This window comes from Mercurialis annua, linkage group LG3 (genome assembly GCF_937616625.2).
Source record: "Mercurialis annua linkage group LG3, ddMerAnnu1.2, whole genome shotgun sequence".
Taxonomy (NCBI): domain Eukaryota; kingdom Viridiplantae; phylum Streptophyta; class Magnoliopsida; order Malpighiales; family Euphorbiaceae; genus Mercurialis; species Mercurialis annua.
The window spans coordinates 45,060,539-45,082,257 of record NC_065572.1 but is presented as its reverse complement, the minus strand read 5'-3'; positions in this window follow the sequence as shown (position 1 = coordinate 45,082,257).

Sequence of the window (21,719 nt, the reverse complement as noted above, 5' to 3'; positions counted from 1 at the left end):
TTAGATAGACTTATGACGCGACATACTAATCTATTGTCATTTTCACTCACACTCTGCGTAATATAACCTAACCATGCTTATGTAATTGGAACGACGCGTTAAATAGATTTGAGACGCTACATACTAATCTATTGTCATTTTCTACGCACACTTTGCGTAATATAACCTAACCATGCTTAGGTAATCAGAACGACACGTTCGAGAGACTTGGGACGTGACATAAGCATGGTAATCAAAACAACGCGTTAAAGAGACTTGAGACGTGCAATATTAATCTAGCGTCACTTTTTACGCACGCATTGCGTAACATAACATAACTATGCTTAGGAAATCAGAACGACGCGTTAGAGAGACTTGAGACGCGACATACTAATCTAGTGTCACTTTTCACGCACGCTTTGCCTAATATAACCTAACCATGCTTAGGAAATTGGAACGACGCGTCAGAGAGACTTGAGATGCGATATACCAATATTGCGTCACTATTCACGCACTCTTTGCGTAATATAACGTAACCATGCTTAGGTAATCGGAACGACGCGTTAAAGAGACTTATGACACGAGATAAATATAGTAATCGAAACTACGCGTTAAAGAGGCTTGAGACGAAACAAACTAATCTAGCGTCACTTTTTACGCACACATTGCGTAATATAACTTAACTATGCTTAGGTAATCGGAACGACGCATTAAAGAAACTTGAGACTGGACATACTAATCTAGCGTCATTTTTCACGCACACTTTACGTAAAATAACTTAACCATGCTTAGGAAATTGGACGACGCGTCTGAGAGACTTGAGATGAGACATACTAATTTAACGTCACTTTTCACGCATTGTTTGTGTAATATAACCTAACCATGCTTAGGTAATCGGAACGACGCGTTAAAGAGACTTGTGACGCGAGATAAGTATGGTAATCCGAACGACGCATTAAAGAGACTTGTGACGCGAGATAAGTATGGTAATCCGAACGACGCATTAAAGAGACTTGTGACGCGAGATAAGTATGGTAATCGGAACAACGCGTTAAAGAGTCTTGTGACGCGAGATAAGTATGGTAATCGGAACGACGCGATAAAGAGACTTGTGACGCGAGATAAGAATGGTAATCGCAACGACTAAAGTGACGCTAGGTTAGTATATCACGTCCTCAAGTCTCTTTAACGCGTCGTTCCGATTACCTAAACATGGTTAGGTTATACTACGCAAAGTGTGCGTGAAAAGTGACGCTAGATTATTGTATCGCATCTCAAGTCTTTTTAACGCGTCGTTTCAATTACGTAAGCATGGTTAGGTTATATTACACATAGTGTGCGTGAAAAGTGACGATAGATTAGTATGTCGCGTCTCAAGTCTCTTTAACGCGTAGTTTCGATTACCATGCTTATCTCGCGTCACAAATCTCTATGATGCATTGTTCCGATTACCTAAGCATGGTTAGGTTATATTACGCAAAGTGTGGGTGAAAAGTGACGCTAGGTTAGTATGTCGCTTCTTAAGTCTCTTTAACTCGTCGTTCCGATTACCTAACATGGTTAGGGTATACTACGCAAAGTGTGAGTGAAAAGTGACGCTAGATTATTATGTTGCATCTCAAGTGTTTTTAGCGCGTCGTTTTGATTACCAAAGAATGGTTAGGTTATATTACGCAAAGTGTGCGTGAAAAGTGACGATAGATTAGTATGTCGCGTCTCAAGTTTCTTTAGCGCGCCGTTTTGATTACCATGCTTATCTTGCATCACAGGTCTCTTTAACGCGTCGTTCCGATTACCTAAGCATGGTTAGGTTGTATTACACAAAGTGCGCGTGAAAAGTGATGTTAGATTAGTATAGCGCTTCTCAAGTCTCTTTAGTGTGTCGTTCCGATTACCTAAGCATGTATAGTTTGTATTACACAAAGTGTGCGTGAAAAGTAACAATTGATTAGTATGTTGCGTCTCAAGTCTCTTTAACGCGTTTTTGATAACCTAAGCATGGTTAGGTTATATTACACAAAGTGTACGTGAAAAGTGACTGTATATTAGTATCTCGCGTCTCAAGTCTCTTTTAAGCGTGTTCCGATTACCTATGCATGGTTATGTTATATTACGCAAACTGTGCGTGAAAAGTGACGCTATGTTAGTATATCACGTCTCAAGTCCCTTTAAAGCCTCGTTCCGATTACCTAAGCATGGTTAGGTTTTATTACGCAAAGTGTGCGTGAAAAGTGATGCTAGATTAGTATGTCGCATCTCAAGTCTCTTTAATGCATCGTTCCGATTACCTCAGCATGGTTAGGTTAGGTTATGCAAAATGTGCGTGAAAAGTGACAATTGATTAGTATGTTGCGTCACAAGTCTCTCTAACGCATCGTTCCGATTACCAAAGCATTATTAGATTATATTATGCAAAGTATGCGTGATAAGTGACGCTGATTAGTATGTCGCGTCACAAGTCTCTCTAACACGTCCTTCCGATTACCTAAGCATGGTTAGGTTATATTACGCAAAGTGTGCGTGAAAAGTGACAATAGATTAGTATGTCGCGTCTTAAGCCTCTTTAACGCGTCGTTTCGATTACCTAAACATGGTTAGGTTATTTTACGCAAAGTGTGCTTGAAATTTGACGCTAGATTACTATGCCGTGTCTCAAGTCTCTTTAACGCGTCATTCCAATTACCATGGTTAGGTTATATTACGCAAAGTGTGCGTGAAAAGTAACGCTAGATTAGTATGTCGCATCTCAAGTCTCTTTAACGCATCATTCTGGTTACCTATGCATAGTTAGGTTATATTACGCAAAGTGTGCGTGAAAAGTGACGCTAGATTAGTATGTCATGTCTCAACTCTTTTTAACGCGTCGTTTCGATTACCTAAGCATGGCTAGGTTATATTACGCAAAGTGTGTGGAAAAAGTGACGCTAGGTTAGTATGACCCGTCTTAAGTCTTTTTAATGCGTCGTTCCGATTACCTAAGCATGGCTAGGTTATATTACGCAAAGTGTGTGTGAAAAGTGATGCTAGGTTAATATGTCCCGTGTCAAGTCTCTTTAATGTGTCTTTCCGATTACCTAAGAATGGTTAGGTTAATATTATGCAAAGTTTGCGTGAAAAGTGACGCTAGTTTAGTATGTCGCGTCACAAGTCTCTCAAACGCGTCGTTTCGATTACCTAAGCATGCTAGGTTAGTATGTCACATCTCAAGTATCTTTAACGAGTCATTCCGATTACCTAAGCATGTTAAGGTTATATTACGCAAAGTGTGCGTGAAAAAGTACAATATATTAGTATGTCGTGTCTCAAGTCTATTTAACGCGTCATTCCGATTACCTAACCATGGTTAGGTTATATTACGCAAAGTGTGCGTGAAAAATGACAATTGATGAATATGTCGCGTCGTTCCGATTACCTAATCATGGTTAGGTTATATTATGCAAAGTGTGCGTGAAAAGTGACGCTAAATTAGTATGTCGCGTTAGAAGTCTCTCTAACGCGTCGTTCCGATTACCGAAGTATGGTTAATTTATAATACGCAAATTGTGCGTGAAAAGCGACGCTAGATTAGTATGTCGCGTCTCAAGTCTCCTTAATGCGTCGTTCCGATTACCTAAGCAAGGTTAGGTTATATTACGCAAAGTGTGCGTGAAAAGTGACAATAATTAGTATGTCTTTTCTGAAGTCTCTTTAATGCGTCGTTTCGATTACCATACTTATATCGCGTCACAAATCTCTCTAACGCGTCGTTTTGATTACCTAAGCATGGTTAGGTTACATTACGCAAAGTGCGTGAAAGGTGACCCTAGATTAGTATGTTGTGTCACAACTCTCTCTAACACGTCGTTCCGATTACTATGAATGGTTAGGTGATATTATGCAAAGTGTGCGGAAAAATTGACAATAGATTAGTATGTCGCGTCTCAAGTCTTTTTCGTTTCGATTACCTAAGCATGGTTAGGTTATATTACCCAAAGTGTGCGTGAAAAGTGACGCTAGGTTAGTATATCGCGTCTCAAGTATCTTTAATGCGTCGTTTTGATTACCTAAGCATGGTTAAGTTAAATTACGCAAAGTGTGCGTGAAAAGTGACGCTAGATTAGTATGTCACGTCTCAAGTCTCTCTAACGTGTCGTTTCGATTACCTAATCATAGTTAGATTATATTACGCAAAGTGTGCGTGAAAAGTGACTCTAGATTAGTATGTCGCGTCTCAAGTATCTTTAACGAGTCGTTCCGATTACCTAAGCATGTTAAGGTTATATTACGCAAAGTGTGCGTGAAAAATGACATTAGATGAATATGTCACGTCGTTCCGATTACCTAATCATGGTTAGGTTATATTTCGCAAAGTGTGCGTGAAAAGTAACGCTAGATTAGTATGTCGCGTCTCATGTCTCTTTAAAGCGTCGTTCCGATTAAGTAAGCATGGTTATGTCGCGTCTCAAGTCTCTTTAACGCCCCGTTCCGATTACCTAAGCATGGTTAGGTTATATTACGCAAAGTGTGCGTGAAAAGTGATGCTAGATTAGTATGTCGCGTCTCAAGTCTCTTTAATGCGTCGTTCCGTTTACCTAAGCATGGTTAGGTTATATTATGCAAAATGTGCGTGAAAAGTGACAATTGATTAGTATATCGCGTCACAAGTCTCTCTGACGCGTCGTTCCGATTACCTATGCGTTGTTTGGTTATATTATGTAAAGTGTGCGTAATAAGTGACGCTAGATTAATATGTCGCGTATCAAGTGTATCTAATGCGTCGTTCCAATTAACTAAGCATGGTTAGGTTATATTACGTAAAGAGTGGGTTAATAGTGACGCTAGATTAGTATGTCGCGTCATAAGTCTCTCTAACGCGTCGTTCCGATTACCTAAGCATGGTTTCGTTATATTAGGCAAAGTGTGCGTGAAAAGCGACGCTAGTTTAGTATGTCGCATCCCAAGTCTCTCTAACGCGTCGTTCCGATTACCTAAGCATGGTTAGGTTATATTACGCAGAGTGTGCGTGAAAAGTGACCCTAGATTAGTATGTCGCGACTCAAGTTTCTTTAACGCGTCGTTCTGATTACCTAAGCATGGTTAGGTTTATTTTACGCAAAGTGTGCGTGAAAAGTGACGCTAGATTAGTATGTCGTGTCTTAAGTGTATTTAACGCGTCGTTCGGATTACTTAAGCATGATTAGGTTATATTACGCAAAGTGTGCGTGAAAATTGACACTAGATTAGTATGTCGAGTCTTAAGTCTATTTAACGCGTCGTTCCGGTCACCTAATCATGGTTAGGTTTTTTGACGCAAAGAGTGCGTAAAAAGTTATACTAGATTAGTATGGCGCGTTTCAAGTCTCTTTAATATGTCATTTCGATTACCATGCTTATGTTGCGTCACAAGTGTCTCTAACGCGTCGTTCTGATTACCTCTGCATGGTTAGGATATATTACGCAAAGTGTGCGTGAAAAGTGATAATAGATTAGTATGTCGCGCATGAAGTCTCTTTAACGCGTCGTTCCGATTACCAACGTATGGTTAGGTTATTTTACGAAAAGTGTGCATAAAAAGTGACGCTAGATTAGTTTGTCGCGTCTCAAGTCTCTTTAACGCGTGTTCCAATTACCTAAGCATGGTTAGGTTATATTACACAAAGTGTGCGTGAAAAGTGACGCTATATAAGTATGTCGCTACTCAAGTCTCTTTAACGCGTCGTTCCGATTACCTAAGCATGGTTAGGTTATATTACGGAAAGTCTGCGTAAAAGTGACGCTAGATTAGTAGGACGCGTCTAAAGTCTCTTTAACGGGTCGTTCTGATTACCTAAGCATGGTTAGGTTATATTACGCAAAGTGTGCGTGAAAAGTGACGTAAGATTAGTATGGCGCGTCCTAAGTCTCTTTAATGCGTCGTTCCTATTACCTAAGCATGGTTAGGTTATATTAAGCAAAGTGTACGTGAAAAGTGAAGCTAGATTAGTATGTCGCATCTTATGTCGCATCTTTAGATTAGTATGGCACGTCCTAAGTCTCTTTAATGCGTCGTTCCTATTACCTAAGCATGGTTAGGTTATATTAAGCAAAGTGTACGTGAAAAGTGCAGCTAGATTAGGTATTCCGAACGACGCGTTAAAGACACTTGAGACACGACATACTAATCTAGCGTCACTTTTCAAGCACACTGTGCTTAAAATAACCTAACCATGCTTAGGTAATCAGTACGACTTAAAGAAACTTGAGTCGCGACATACTAATCTAGGGTCACTTTTCACGCACACTCTGCCTAAAATAACCTAACCATGCTTAGGTAATCAGAACGACGCGTTAGAGAGACTTGGGACGCGACATACTAATCTAGCGTCGCTTTTCACGCACACTTTGCCTAATATAACAAAACCATGCTTAGGTAATCGGAACGACGCTTTAGAGAGACTTGTGACGCAACATACTAATCTAGCGTCACTATTAACGCATTCTTGCGTAATATAACCTAACCATGCTTAGGTAATCGGAACGACGCGTTAGATACTCTTGAGACGCGTCATACTAATCTAGCATCACTTATGACACAAACTTTGCATAATATAATCTAACAATGCTTAGGTAATCGGAACGACGCGTTAGAGACACTTGTGACGCGACATACTAATCAATTGTCACTTTTCACGCATATTTTGCATAATATAACCTAACCATGCTGAGGTAATCGGAACGTCGCATTAAAGAGACTTGAGACGCGACATACTAATCAATTGTCACTTTTCACGCATATTTTGCATAATATAACCTAACCATGCTGAGGTAATCGGAACGTCGCATTAAAGAGACTTGAGACGCGACATACTAATCTAGCGTCACATTTCACGCACACTTTGCGTAATATAACATAACCATGCTTAGTTAATCGGAACGACGCATTAAAGAGACTTGAAATGCGACATACTAATCTAGCGTCACTTTTCACGCACACTTTGCATAATATAACCTAATCATGCTTAGGAAAAAGGAATGACGCGTTAGAGAGAGTTTATACGTGACATACTAATCTAGCGTCACTTTTACGAAGACTTTGCGCAACGTAACCTAACTATGCTTAGGTAATTGGAACGACGCGTTAAAGAGACTTGAGTCGCAACATACTAATCTAGCGTCACTTTGCCAACACATTTGCATAAAATAACCTAACCATGCATAGGTAATCGGAACGACGCGTTAAAGAAACTTGAGTCCCGACATACTATACTAGGTCACTTTTCACGCACACTCTGCGTAATATATCCTAACCATGCTTAAGTAATCCGAACGACGCTTTAGAGAGACTTGCGACGCGACATACTAATCTAGCGTCGCTTTTCACACACACTTTGCATAATATAACCTAACCATGCTTAAATAATCGGAACAACAAATAGAGAGACTTGTGACGCCACATAATGGTAATCGAAACGACGCGTTGAAGAGACTTGAGACGCGCCTTCGGAAATCAGAACGACGCGTTAGAGAGACTTGAGACGCGACATACTAATCTAGCATCACTTTTCACTCACACTTCGCATAATATAACCTAACCATGCTTAGGAAATCGGAATGACGCGTTAGAGAGAGTTTGGACGCGACATACTAATCTAGCGTCACTTTTCACGCACACTTTGCATAATATAACCATGCTTATGTAATCGGAACGACGCGTTAAAGAGACCTGTGACGCGAGATAAGCATGGTAATTGAAACGACGCGCTAAAGAGACTTGAGACGCGACATAGTAATCTATCGTTACTTTTCACGCACACTTTGCGTAATATAACCTAACCATTCTTTGGTAATGGAAAAACGCGTATAGTAGACTTGAGATGCGACATACTAATCTAGCGTCACTTTTCACACACACTTTGCGTAATATAACCTAACCATGCTTAGGTAATAGGAACGACGCATTAAAGAGACTTAGGACGCGCCATACTAATCTTACGTCACTTTTCACGCACACTTTGCGTAATATAACCTAACCATGCTTAGGTAATCAAAACGACTAGTTAAAGAGACTTTAGACACGACATACTAATCTAGCGTCACTTTGACGCAGACTTTGCGTAATATAACCTAACCATGCTTAGGTAATCGGAACGACGCGTTAAAGAGAATTGAATCGCGACATACTTATATAGCGTCACTATTCACGCACACTTTGCGTAGTATAACCTACCCATGCTTAGGTAATTAGAACACGCGTTAAAGAGACTTGAGACGCGACATACTAATCTAGCGTCCCTTTTATTGCACACTTTGCGTAAAATAACCTAACCATGCTTAGGTAATCAGAACGACGCGTTAAAGAGACTTAAGAAGCGACATACTAATCTATTGATACTTTTCACGCACACTTTGCGGAATATAACCTAACCATGCTGAGGTAATCAGAACGACGCGTTAGAGACACTTGTGACGCGACATAAGCATGGTAATCGAAACGACATATTAAAGTGACTTGAAACACGCCATACTAATGTAACGTAATTTTTTACGCACTCTTTGCGTAAAAGAACCTAACCATGATTAGGTAATCGTAACGACGCGTTAAAGAGACTTGAGACTCGACATACTAATCTAGCGTCACTTTTCACGCACACTTTGCGTAATATAACCAAACCATGCTTAGATAATCCGAACGACGCGTTAAAGACACTTGAGACACGACATAGTAATCTAGCATCACTTTTCACGCACTCTTTGCGTAAAATAACCTAACCATGCTTAGGTAATCAGAACGACGCGTTAAAGAAACTTTAGTCGCGACATACTAATCTAGGGTCACTTTTCACGCACACTCTGTGTAATATAACCTAACCATGCTTAGGTAATCAGAACGACGCGTTAGAGAGACTTGGGAGGCGACATACTAATCTAGCGTCGCTTTTCATGCACACTTTGCCTAATATAACCAAACCATGCTTAGGTAATCGGAACGACGCGTTAGAGAGACTTGTGACGCGACATACTAATCTTGCATCACTATTAACGCACTCTTTGCGTAATATAAGCTAACCATGCTTAGGTAATCGGAACGACGCAATACTCTTGAGACGCGACATATTAATCTAGCATCACTTATCACGCACACTTTGTCTAATATAATCTAACAATGCTTAGGTAATCGGAACGACGCGTTAGAGACACTTGTGACGCGACATACTAATCAATTGTCACTTTTCAAGCACATTTTGCATAGTATAACCTAACCATGCTGAGGTAATCGGAACGACGCATTAAAGAGACTTGAGATGCGACATACTAATCTAGCGTCACTTTTAACGCACACTTTGCGTAATATAACATAACCATGCTTAGGTAATCGGAACGACGCATTAAAGAGACTTAAGATGCGACATACTAATATAGCGTCACTTTTCACGCACATTTTGTGTAAAATAACCTAACCATGCTTAGGTAATCACAACAACGCGTTAAAGAGACTTGAGATGCAGCATACTAATCTATTGTTACTTTTCACGCACACTTTGTGTAATACAAACTATACATGCTTAGGTAATCGGAAAGACACATTAAAGAGACTTGAGACGCGCTATGCTAATCTAACATCACTTTTCAAGCGCACTTTGCGTAATACAACCTAACCATGCTTAGGTAATCTTAACGACGGGTTAAAGAGACATGTGACGCGAGATAAGAATGGTAATCGAAACGACGCGCTAAAGAGACTTGATACGCGACACAATAATCTATCGTTACTTTTCACGCACACTTTGCGTAATATAACCTAACCTTTCTTTAGTAATGAAGAGACGTGTAAAAGAGACTTGAGACGCGACATACTAATCTAGCGTCACTTTTCACGCAAACTTTGCGTAATATAACGTAACCTTGATTAGGTAATCGGAACGACATGCTAAAGAGACCTGAGACTCGACATACTAATCTAGCGTCACTGTTTAGGCACACTGTGTGTAATATAACCTAACCATGCTTAAGTAATCAGAAAGACGCGTTAAAGAGACTTGAGACGCGACATACTAATCTAGCGTCACTTTTCACGCACACTCTGCGTAAAGTAACCTAACCATGCTTAGGTAATAGGAACGACGCATAAAAGAAACTTGAGACGCGACATACTAATCTAGCATCACTTTTCACGCACAGTTTGGGTAATATAACCTAACCATGCTTAGGTACTCGGAACAACGTGTCAAAGAGAATTGAGACGTGACATACTAATTTAGCGTCACTTTTCACGTACCCTTTGCGTAATCTAACCTAACCATGCATAGATAATCGGAACGGCGCGTTAGAGAGACTTGTGACGCAACATAAGAATGGTAATCGAAACGACGCGTTAAAGAGACTTAAGACACGACATATTAATCTAGCTTTACTTTTCACGCACACTTTGCGTAATGTAACCTAACTATGCTTAAGTAATCGAAACAACGTGTTAAAGATACTTGAGGCGCGACATACTAGTCTAGCGTCACTTTTCACGCACACTTTGCGTAATATAACCGAAGCGATGGGTTAAACAGACTTGAGACGCGACATACTAATTTAGCGTCACTTTTCACGCATGCTTTGCATAATATAATCTTACCATGCTTAGGTAATCGGAACGACGCATTAAAGAGCCTTGAGACGCGACATACTAATCTAGCGTCACTTTTCACACACACCTTCCTAACCATACATAGATAATCAAAACGACGCGTTAAAGAGACTTGAGTCTTGACATACTAATCTAGTGTTACTTTTCTCCCACACTTTGCGTAATATAAACTAACCATTCATGGGTAGTCGGAACGACGCGTTAAAGGGACTTGAGACGCAACATACTAACCTAGCAGCGCTTTTCACGCACTCTTTGCGTAATATAACCTAACCATGCTTAGGTAATCAGAATGATGCGTTAAAAGAACGCGACATACTTATCTAGCGTCACTTTTCATGCACACTTTGCGTAAAATAAACTAACCATGCTTACGTAATCAGAACGACGCGTTAAACAGACTTGAGACGCAACATACTAATCTAGCGTCACTTTTCACACACGCTTTGCGTAATATAACGTAACCATGCTTAGGTAATCGGAACAACATGTCAAAGAGAATTGAGACGCGACATACTAATCTATCCTCACTTTTCACGCACCCTTTGCATAATCTAACCTAACCATGCTTAGGTAATCGGAACGAGGCGTTAGAGAGACTTGTGACGCGATATATGCATGGTAATCGAAACGACGCATTAAAGAGACTTGAGACGCACCATACAAATCTAACGTCACTTTTTACGTACACTTTGCGTAATAAAATCTAATCATTCTTAGATAATCGGAACAACGCGTTAAAGAGAATTTGAGATGCGACATACTAATCTAGCGTCACTTTTCACGCACACTTTGCGTAATATAACCTAAACGATGCGTTAAACAGACTTGAGACTCGACATACTAATCCAGCGTCACTTTTCACGCACGCTTTGCGTAATATAACCTTACCATGCTTATGTAATAGGAAAAGCGTGTTAAAGAGAATTGAGACACGACATACTAATCTTGCGTCACTTTTCAATCACCATTTGCGTAATATAACCTAACAATGCTTAGGTAATTAAAACAACGCGATTAAGAGACTTTTGACGCGACATAAGCATGGTAATCGAAACGACATGTTAAAGAGACTTGAGACGCGGCATACTAATCTAGCGTCACTTTTCACGCACACTTTGCGTAATGTAACCTAGCCATGCTTAGGTAATCGGAACAACGCGTTAAAGAGACTTGGGACGCAACATACTAATCTATTGTTACTTTTGACGCACACTTTGTGTAATATAACCTAACCATACATAGGTAATCGGAACGACGAGTTAGAGAGACTTGTGACGCGACATAAGCATGGTTATCGAAGACGGCATACTAATCTAGTGTCACTTTTCACGCAAACTTTGCATAATATAACCTAACCATGCTTAGGTAAACGGAACGACGCATTAAAGAGACTTGAGACGCGACATACTAATCTAGCGTCTCCTTTCACGCACACCTTGCGTAATATAACCTAACCATGCTTAGGTAATCGGAACGACGCATTAAAGAGACTTGAGATGCGACATATTAATCTAACGTCACTTTTCACGCAAACTTTGCTTAATATTACCTTACCATGCTAAGGTAATCGGAACGACCCATTAAAGAGCCTTTAGACGCGAGATATTAATCCCGCATTACTTTTCTCGCACACTATGCGTAATATAACCTAAACATTCACAGGTAATCGGATCGACTCGTTAAAGGCACTTGAGACGCGACATAATAATTTAGTGTCACTTTTCACGCACTCTTTGCGTAATATAACCTAACCATAAGGGTAATCGAAACGACGCGTTCGAGAGACTTGAGACGCGACATACAAAGCTATTGTTACTTTTCTTGCACACTTTGCGTAATATAACCTAAACATTCAGAGGTAATCGGATCGACGCGTTAAAGACACTTGAGACGCGACATACTAATCTAGCGTCACTTTTCATGCACTCTTTGCGTAATATAACCTAACCATAAGGGTAATCGGAACGACGCGTTCGAGAGACTTGAGACGCAACATACAAAGCTATTGTTACTTTTCACGCACACTTTGCATAATTTGAACGACGCGTTAAAAGACTTGAGACTCGACATACTAATCTAGCGTCACTTATTCGGCACACCAGCGTAATATAACCTAACCATGCTTAGGTAATCGGAATGACGCGTTAAACAGATTTGAGACGCGACATCCTAATCTAGCGTCACTTTTCGAGCACGCTTTGCGTAATATAACCTAACCATGCTTAGGTAATTGGAATGGTGCGTCAAATAGAATTGATACGCGACATCATAATCAATAGTCACTTTTCAAGCACACTTTGCGTAATATAACCTAACCATGCTTATCACCAAACCATGCTTAGGTAATCAGAAAGACGCGTTAGAGAGACTTGTGACGCGACATAAGCATGGTAATCGAAACGACGCGTTAAAGAGACTTGAGACGGGACATACTAATCTAGGACTTTTCACGCAAACTTTGCATAAAATGACCTAACCACGCTTAGGTAATTGAAACGACGCATTAAAGAGCCATGAGATGCGGGATAGTAATCTAGCGTCACGTTTAAGTCAAAGAGACTTGAGATGAGACAATCTAGTGTTACTTTTCTCGCACACCTTGCGTAATATAACATAACCATTCTTGGGTAATCGGAACAACGCGTATAAGAGACCTGAGACGCGACATACTAATCTTGCGTCACTTTTCACGCACTCTATACGTAATATAACCAAACCACGCTTAGTTAATCGAAACAACGCGTTCAAGAGGCTTGAGACACGACATACTACTAATCTAGCAGCACTTTTCACGCACACTTTGCGTAATATAACCGAACCACGCTTAGATAGTTGGAACGACGCGTTAAATAGACTTGAGACACGACATACTAATCTATTGTCATTTTTCACACACACTTTGCGTAATATAACCTAACCATGCTTAGGTAATCGGAAAAACGCGTTAGAGAGAATTGTGACTTGATATAAGCAAGGTAATCGAAACGATGCGTTAATGAGACTTGAGATGCGCCATATTAATCTAGGGTCACTTTTTACGCACACTTTACGTAATATAACCTAACCATGCTTAGGAAATCAGAACGACGCGTTAGAGAGACTTTAGACGCGACATACTAATCTAGCGTCAGTTTTCACGCAAACTTTGTGTAATATAGCTTAACCCTGCTTAGGAAATTGGAACGAGGCGTTATAGAGTCTTGAGACGCGACATACTAATCTAGCGTCATTTTCACGCACACTTTGTGTAATATAACCCAACCATGCATAAGTAATCGTAACAACGCGTTAAAGAGACTTGAGACGCGACATACTAATCTAGTGTCACTATTCACGCACTCTTTGCGTAATATAACCTAACCATGCTTAGGTAATCGGAACGACGCGTTAAAGAGACTTGAGACTCGACATACTAATCTATTTTCACTTTTCGCTCACACTTTGCGCAATATAACCTAACCATGCTTAAATAATCGGAACAACGCGTTAAAGAAACTTGAGACACGACATACTAATCTAGCGTCACTATTCACGCACTCTTTGCGCAATATAACCTAACCATGCTTAGGTAATCGGAACGACGCGTTAAAGAGACTTGAGATGCGACATACTAATCTATTTTCACTTTCCGATCACACTTTGCGCAATATAACCTAACCATGCTTAAATAATTGGAACAACGCGTTAAAGAGACTTGAGACACGACATACTAATCTAGCGTCACTATTCACGCACTCTTTGCGCAATATAACAAAACCATGCTTAGGTAATCGGAACGATGCGTTAAAGAGACTTGAGACGCGACATACTAATCTAGCGTCACTTTTCACGCACACTTTGCGTCATATAACCCAACCATGCTTAGGTAATAGAAACGACGCGTTAAAGAGACTTGTGACGCGAGATAAGCATGGTAATAGTATCGACGCGTTAAAGAGATTTGAGAAGAAACATAGCGTCACTTTTTACGCACACTTTGCGTAATATAACCTAACCATGCTTAGGTAATCAGAACGACGCGTAAAAGAGACTTGAGACTGGACATACAAATCTAGCGTCACTTTTTTTACAAAGTTTGCATAATAAAACCTAACCATGCTTAGGTAATTGGAACCACGCGTGAAATAGATTTGAGACACGACATACTAATATATTGATCCTTTTCACGCACACTTTGCGTACTATAACCTAACCATGCTTTGGTAATCGAAACGACGCGTTAAAGAGACTTGAGACGTGACATACTAAGCGTCACTTTTAACGCAAACTTTGCATAATATAACCTAACCATGCTTAGGTAATCGAAACGACACGTTAAAGAGACTTGAGACGCGAAATACTAATCTAGCGTCACTTTTCACGCCAACTTCGCATAATATAACCGAACCATGCTTAGGTAATCGGAACGACGCATTAAAGAGCCTTGAGACGCGACATACTAATCTAGCGTCACTTTTCATGTACACCTTGGGTAATATGACCTAACAATGCTTAGGTAATCGGAACGACGAGTTAAAGAGACTTGAGACGTGAAATACTTATCTAGCGTTACTTTTCTCGCACACTTCGCGTAAACCTAACCATTCTTGGGTAATCGGAACGACGCATTAAAGTGAGTTGAGACGCGATATACAAATCTCACGTCATTTTTCACGCACTCTTTGCGTAATATAACCTAACCATGGTTAGGTAATCAGAACGACGCGTTTAAGAGTCTTGAGATGCGACATACTAATCTAGCATCACTTTTCACCCACACTTTGCGTAATATAATCTAACCATGCTTAGGTAATAGGAACGACGCGTTAAATAGACTTGAGACGCGACACACTAACCTAGCGACAATTTTCACGCACACATTACGTAATATAACCTAACCATGCTTAGGTAATCGGAACGACGCGTTAAAGTGACTTGAGACGCGACAAACTAATCTAGTGTCACTTTTCACGCACAATTTGCGTAAAATAACCTAACCATGCTTAGATAATCGTAACGACGCGTTAAAGGGACTTAAGACGCGACACACTAATCCATTGTCACTTTTCAAGCACACTTTGCGTAATATAACCTAACCATGCTTAGGTAATCAGAACGACATGTTAGAGAGACTTGTAACATAACATAAGCATGGTAATCGAAACGACGCGTTAAAGAGACTTGAGACACAACATACTAATCTAGCGTCACTTGCATACTTTGCATAATATAACCTAACCATGCTTAGGTAATCAGAACGACATGTTAGAGAGACTTGTAACGTAACATAAGCATGGTAATCGAAACGACGCGTTAAAGAGACTTGAGACACAACATACTAATCTAGCGTCAATTTTTATGCATACTTTGCGTAATATAACCTAACCATGCTTATGTAACCGTAACAATGCGTTAAAGAGACTTGTGATGCGACATACTAATTTAGAGAAACTTTTAACGCGCACTTGGCGTAATATAACATATCCATGCTTAGGTAATCGGAACGATGTGTTAAAGAGACTTGAGGCACGACATACTAATTTATGTCACTTTTCACGCACACTTTGCTTAGGTAATCATAACAACGCGTTAGAGACACTTGTTAAGCGACATAAGAATAGTAGTCGAAACGACGCGTTAAAGAGACTTGAAACGAGCCGTACTAATCTAGAGTAACTTTTTACAAACACTTTGCATAATATAACCTAACCATGCTTTGGTAATCGGAACGACACATTAAAATGACTTGAGACGCGCAATACTAATTTTGTGTCACTTTTTACGCACACTTTGTGTAATATAACCTAACCATGCTTACGTAATCGGAACACGCGTTAAAGAGACTTGAGACGCGACACACTAATCTAGCGTCACACTATTCACGACTCTTTGCTTTTTATAACCTAACCAGGCTTAGGTAATCGGAACGACGCGTTAAAGAGACTTGAGACGCAACATACTAATCTAGCGTCACTTTTCACGCACACTTTGCATAAAATAACCTAACCATGCATAAGTAATCGTAACAACGCGTTAAAGAGACTTGAGACGCGACATACAAATCCAGTATCACTATTCACGCACTCTTTGCGTAATATAATCTAACCATGCTTAGGTAATCGGAACGACGCGTTTAAGAGACTTGAGACTCGACATACTAATCTATTTTCACTTTTCGCTCACACTTTGCGCAATATAACCTAACCATGCTTAAATAATCGGAACAACGAGTTAAAGAAACTTGAGACACGACATACTAATCTAGCGTCATTATTCATGCACTCTTTGCGCAATATAACCTAACCATGCTTAGGTAATCGGAACGACGCGTTAAAGAGACTTGAGACGCGACATACTAATTTATTTTCACTTTTCGATCACACTTTGTGCAATATAACCTAACCATGCTTAAATAATTGGAACAACGCGTTAAAGAGACTTGAGACACGACATACTAATCTAGCGTCACTATTCACGCACTCTTTGCGCAATATAACAAAACCATGCTTAGGTAATCGGAACGATGCGTTAAAGAGACTTGAGACGCGACATGCTAATCTAGCGTCACTTTTCACGCACACTTTGCGTCATATAACCCAACCATGCTTATGTAATCGAAACGACGCGTTAAAGAGACTTGAGACACGACACACAAATCTATTTATCCTTTTCACGCACACTTTGCATACTATAACCTAACCATGCTTAGGTAATCAGAACGACGAGTTAAAGAGACTTGAGACGCGACATAGTAATCTAGCGTCACTTTTCATGCACAATTTGTGTAAAATAACCTAACCATGCTTAGATAGTCGTAACAACGCATTAAAGAGACTTGAGACGCAACATACTAATCTAGCGTCACTTTTCACGCACACTTTGCATAAAATAACCTAACCATACATAGGTAATCGAAACGACGCGTTAAAGAGACTTATGACACGACATACTAATCTAGTGTCACTTTTCACGCACACTTTGTATAAAATAACCTAACTTTGCTTAGGTAATGGAAACAACGCGTTAAATAGACTTGAGACGCGACATCCAAATCTAGTGTCACTATTCAAGCACTCTTTGCGTAATACAACCTAACCATGCTTAGGTAATCGGAACGACGCGTTTAAGAGACTCGAGACGTGACATACTAATCTATTATCGGAACGACGCGTTAGAGAGACTTGTGACGCGACATAAGCATGGTAATCGAAACGACGGTGTTAAAGAGACTTGAGATGCGAAATATTAATCTAGCGTCACTTTTCGCGCACACTGTGTAATATGACGTAAACATGCTTAGGTAATCGGAATGACGCGTTATTGAGACTTGCGACGCGATATACTAATCTAGCGTCACTTTTCATGCACACTTTGCGTAATATAACCTAACCTTCTTAGGTAATCAGAACGACGCGTAAGAGAGACTTGTGACGCGACTTAAGCATGGTAATCAAAACGTCGCTTTAAAAAGAGACTTGCGTAATTTAACCTAACCATGCTTAGGTAATCGGAACGACGAATTAAAGAGACTTGAGAAGCGACATACTGATCTAGCGTCACTTTTCAAGCACACTTTGCGTAATATAACCTAACCATGCTCATGTAATCGGAACAACAAGTTAAAGAGACATGACACGCGACATACTAATCTAGCGTCACTTTTCATGCACATTTTGCGTAATATAACCTAACTATGCTTAGGTAATCGGAACGACGCGTTAAAGAGACTTGAGACGCAACATACTAACCTAGTAGCAGTTTTCACGCACACATTGCGTAATATAACCTAACCATGCTTAGGTAATCGGATTGACGCATTAAAGAGAGTTGAGACGCGACATACTAATCTAGTGTCACTTTTCACGCACACTTTGCATAAAATAACCTAACCGTGCTTAAGTAATTGGAACGATGCGTTAAAGAGACTTGAGACGCGACATACTAATCTATTGTTAATTTTCACGCTCAATGTCCTAATATAACCTAAGCATGCTTTGGTAATCGAAACGACTTGTTAGAGAGACTTGTAACATGACATAAGCATGGCAATCGAAACGAAGCGTTAAAGAGACTTGAGACGCGCCACACTAATATAACGTCACTTTTCACGCACACTTTGCGTAATATAAGCTAACCATGCTTAGGTAATCGTAACGACGAGTTAAAGAGACTTGTGACGCGACATACTAATCTAGCAACATTTTTAACGCGCACTTGGCGTAATGTAATATAACCATGCTTAGGTAATCGGAACGACGCGTTAAAGAGACTTGAGACGCGACATACTAATCTAGCGTCACTTTTCACGCACACTTTGCGTAATATAACCTAACCATGTTCAGGTAATAAGAACGGTGCATTAGAGACTTGAGACGCGGCATAGGCATGGTAATCATTACGACACGTTAAAGAGACTTGAGACGCGCCATAGCGTCACTTTTTACGCAGAATTTGCGTAATATAACCTAACCATATTGTCAGTTTTCACGCACACTTTGCGTAATATAACCTAACCATGCGTAGGTAATTGGAACGACGCATTAAAGAGAGTTGAGACACTACATACTAATCTAGCGTCACTTTTCATGCACACTTTGTGTAATATAACCTAACAATTCTTAGGTAATCGGAACACGCGTGAAAGAGACTTTAGACGCGCCATACTAATCTAATGTCACTTTTCATACACACTTTGCGTAATACAACCTAACCATGCTTAGGTAATCGGAACAACGCTTTAAAGAGACTTAAGACGTGACATACTAATCTAGCGTCACTTTTCACGACACTCCGCGTAACCTAAACTAACCATGCTTAGCTAATCGGTACAACGCGTTGAAGAGAATTAAGATGCGACATATAAATCTAACGTCACTTTCCACGCACACTTTGCATAATATAACCTAACCATGCTTAGGTAATCGGAACGACGCGTTAAATAGAAGTGTGACGCGACATACTTATTTATTGTTACTTTCCACGCACAGTTTGCGTAATATAACCTAACCATGCTTAGGTAATCAGAACAACGCGTTAAAGAGAATTGAGACGCGACATACTTATTTAGCGTAACGTTTCACGCACCCTTTGCGTAATATAACCTAACCATGATTAGCTAATCGGAGCGACGCGTTAAATAGACGTGAGACGAGACATTTTAATCTATTGTAATTTTTCACGCACAGTTTGCGTAATATGACCTAACCATCTTAGGTAATCGAAACTACGCGTCAGAGAGACTTGTGACGCAACATAAGCATGGTAATCCAAACGACGAGTTACAGTTACATGAGACGCGACATGCTAATCTAGCGTCACTTGTCAGGCAAACTTTGCGTAAAATAACCTGACCATGCTTAGGTAATCGGAACCACACGCTAAAGAGGAATGAGACGCGGCATACTAATCTAGCGTCACTTTTCATGCACACTTTGCGTAAAAAAACCTAATCATGCTTAGGTAATCGGAACAACGTGTTAAAGAGACTTAAGATGCGACATACTAATCTAGCGTCTAATTTCACGCACACTTTGTGTGATGTAACAATGTGTTAAAGAGACTTAAGACGCGACATACTAATCTAGCGTCTAATTTCACGCACACTTTGCGTAATGTAACCTAATTATGCGTAATCAGAACGACGCGTTAAAGAGACTTGTGACACGACATAAGCATGGTAATCAGAACGACGAGTTAAAGTGACTTAAGACGCGACATACTAATCTAGCGTCACTTTTCAGGCACACTTTGCGTAAAATAACCTGACCATAGGTAATCGGAACCACACGCAAAAGAGAATTGAGACGCGACCTACTAATCTAGCGTCACTTTTCACGCACACTTTGCGTAAAATAACCTCATCATGCTTAGGTAATCGAAACAACGCGTTAAAGAGACTTAAGACGCGACATACTATTCTAGCGTCTCTTTTCACACACACTTTGCGTAATATAACCTAACTATGCTTAGATAATTAAAACGACGTGTTAAAGAGACTTGCGACGCGACATACTAATCTAGCGTCACGTTTCACGCACACTTTGCGTAACATAACCTAACCATGCCTAGGTAATCGGAAAGAGGCGATAAAGAGACTTGAGACGCGACATACTAATCTAGCGTAACTTTTCACGCACACTTTGCATAATATAACCTAACCATGCTTAGGTAATCGGAACAACGCGTTAAAGAGAATTGAGACGCGACATACTAATCTAGCGTAACTTTTCACGCAGACTTCGTGTAATATAACCTAACCATGCTTTGATAATCAGAACGACGCGTTAAATAGACTTAAGACGCGACATACTAATCTAGCGTCACTTTTCACGTACACATTCTGTAAACAAACCTAACCATTCTTAGGTAATCGGTACAACGCGTTAAAGAGAATTGAGATGCGACATACTAATCTTGCGTCACTTTCCATGCACACATTGCGTAATGTAACCTAACCATGCTTAGGTAATCGGAACGACGCGTTAAATAGACTTGAGACGCGACATACTAATGTTTGTTACTTTTGACGCACACTTTTCGTGAAGTAACCTAACCATCCTTAGGTAATTGGTACAATGCGTGAAAGAGACTTGAGACGCGACATAATAATGTAGCGTCATTTTTCACGCACACTTTTCGTAAATAACCTAACCATGCTTAGATAATCGGAACAATAAAGAGACTTCAGAGGCGACATACTAATCTAGCGTCACTTTTCACGCAAACTTTCCTTACTATAACCTAACCATGCTTAGGAAATCGGAACGAGGCATTAAAGAGACTTGAGTAGCGACATATTAATCTAGTATCACTTTTCACGCACACTTTGCGTAATATAACCTAACCATGCTTACATAATCGGAAAGACGCGATAAAGAGACTTGAGACGCAACATACTAATCTAGCGTCCGTTTTCACGCACACTTCACGTAATATAAACTAACCATGCTTAGGTAATCGAAATACGCATTAAAGAGACTTGAGACGTGTCATACTAATCTAGCGTCACTTTTCACGCACACTTTGCGTAAAATAACCTAACCTTGCCTAGGTAATCGGAACGACGAGTTAAAAAGACTTGAGATGCTACATACTAAGACATTGTCACTTTTCACGCACACTTTGCGTAATATATAATCTAACCATGCTTAGGTAATCAGAACGA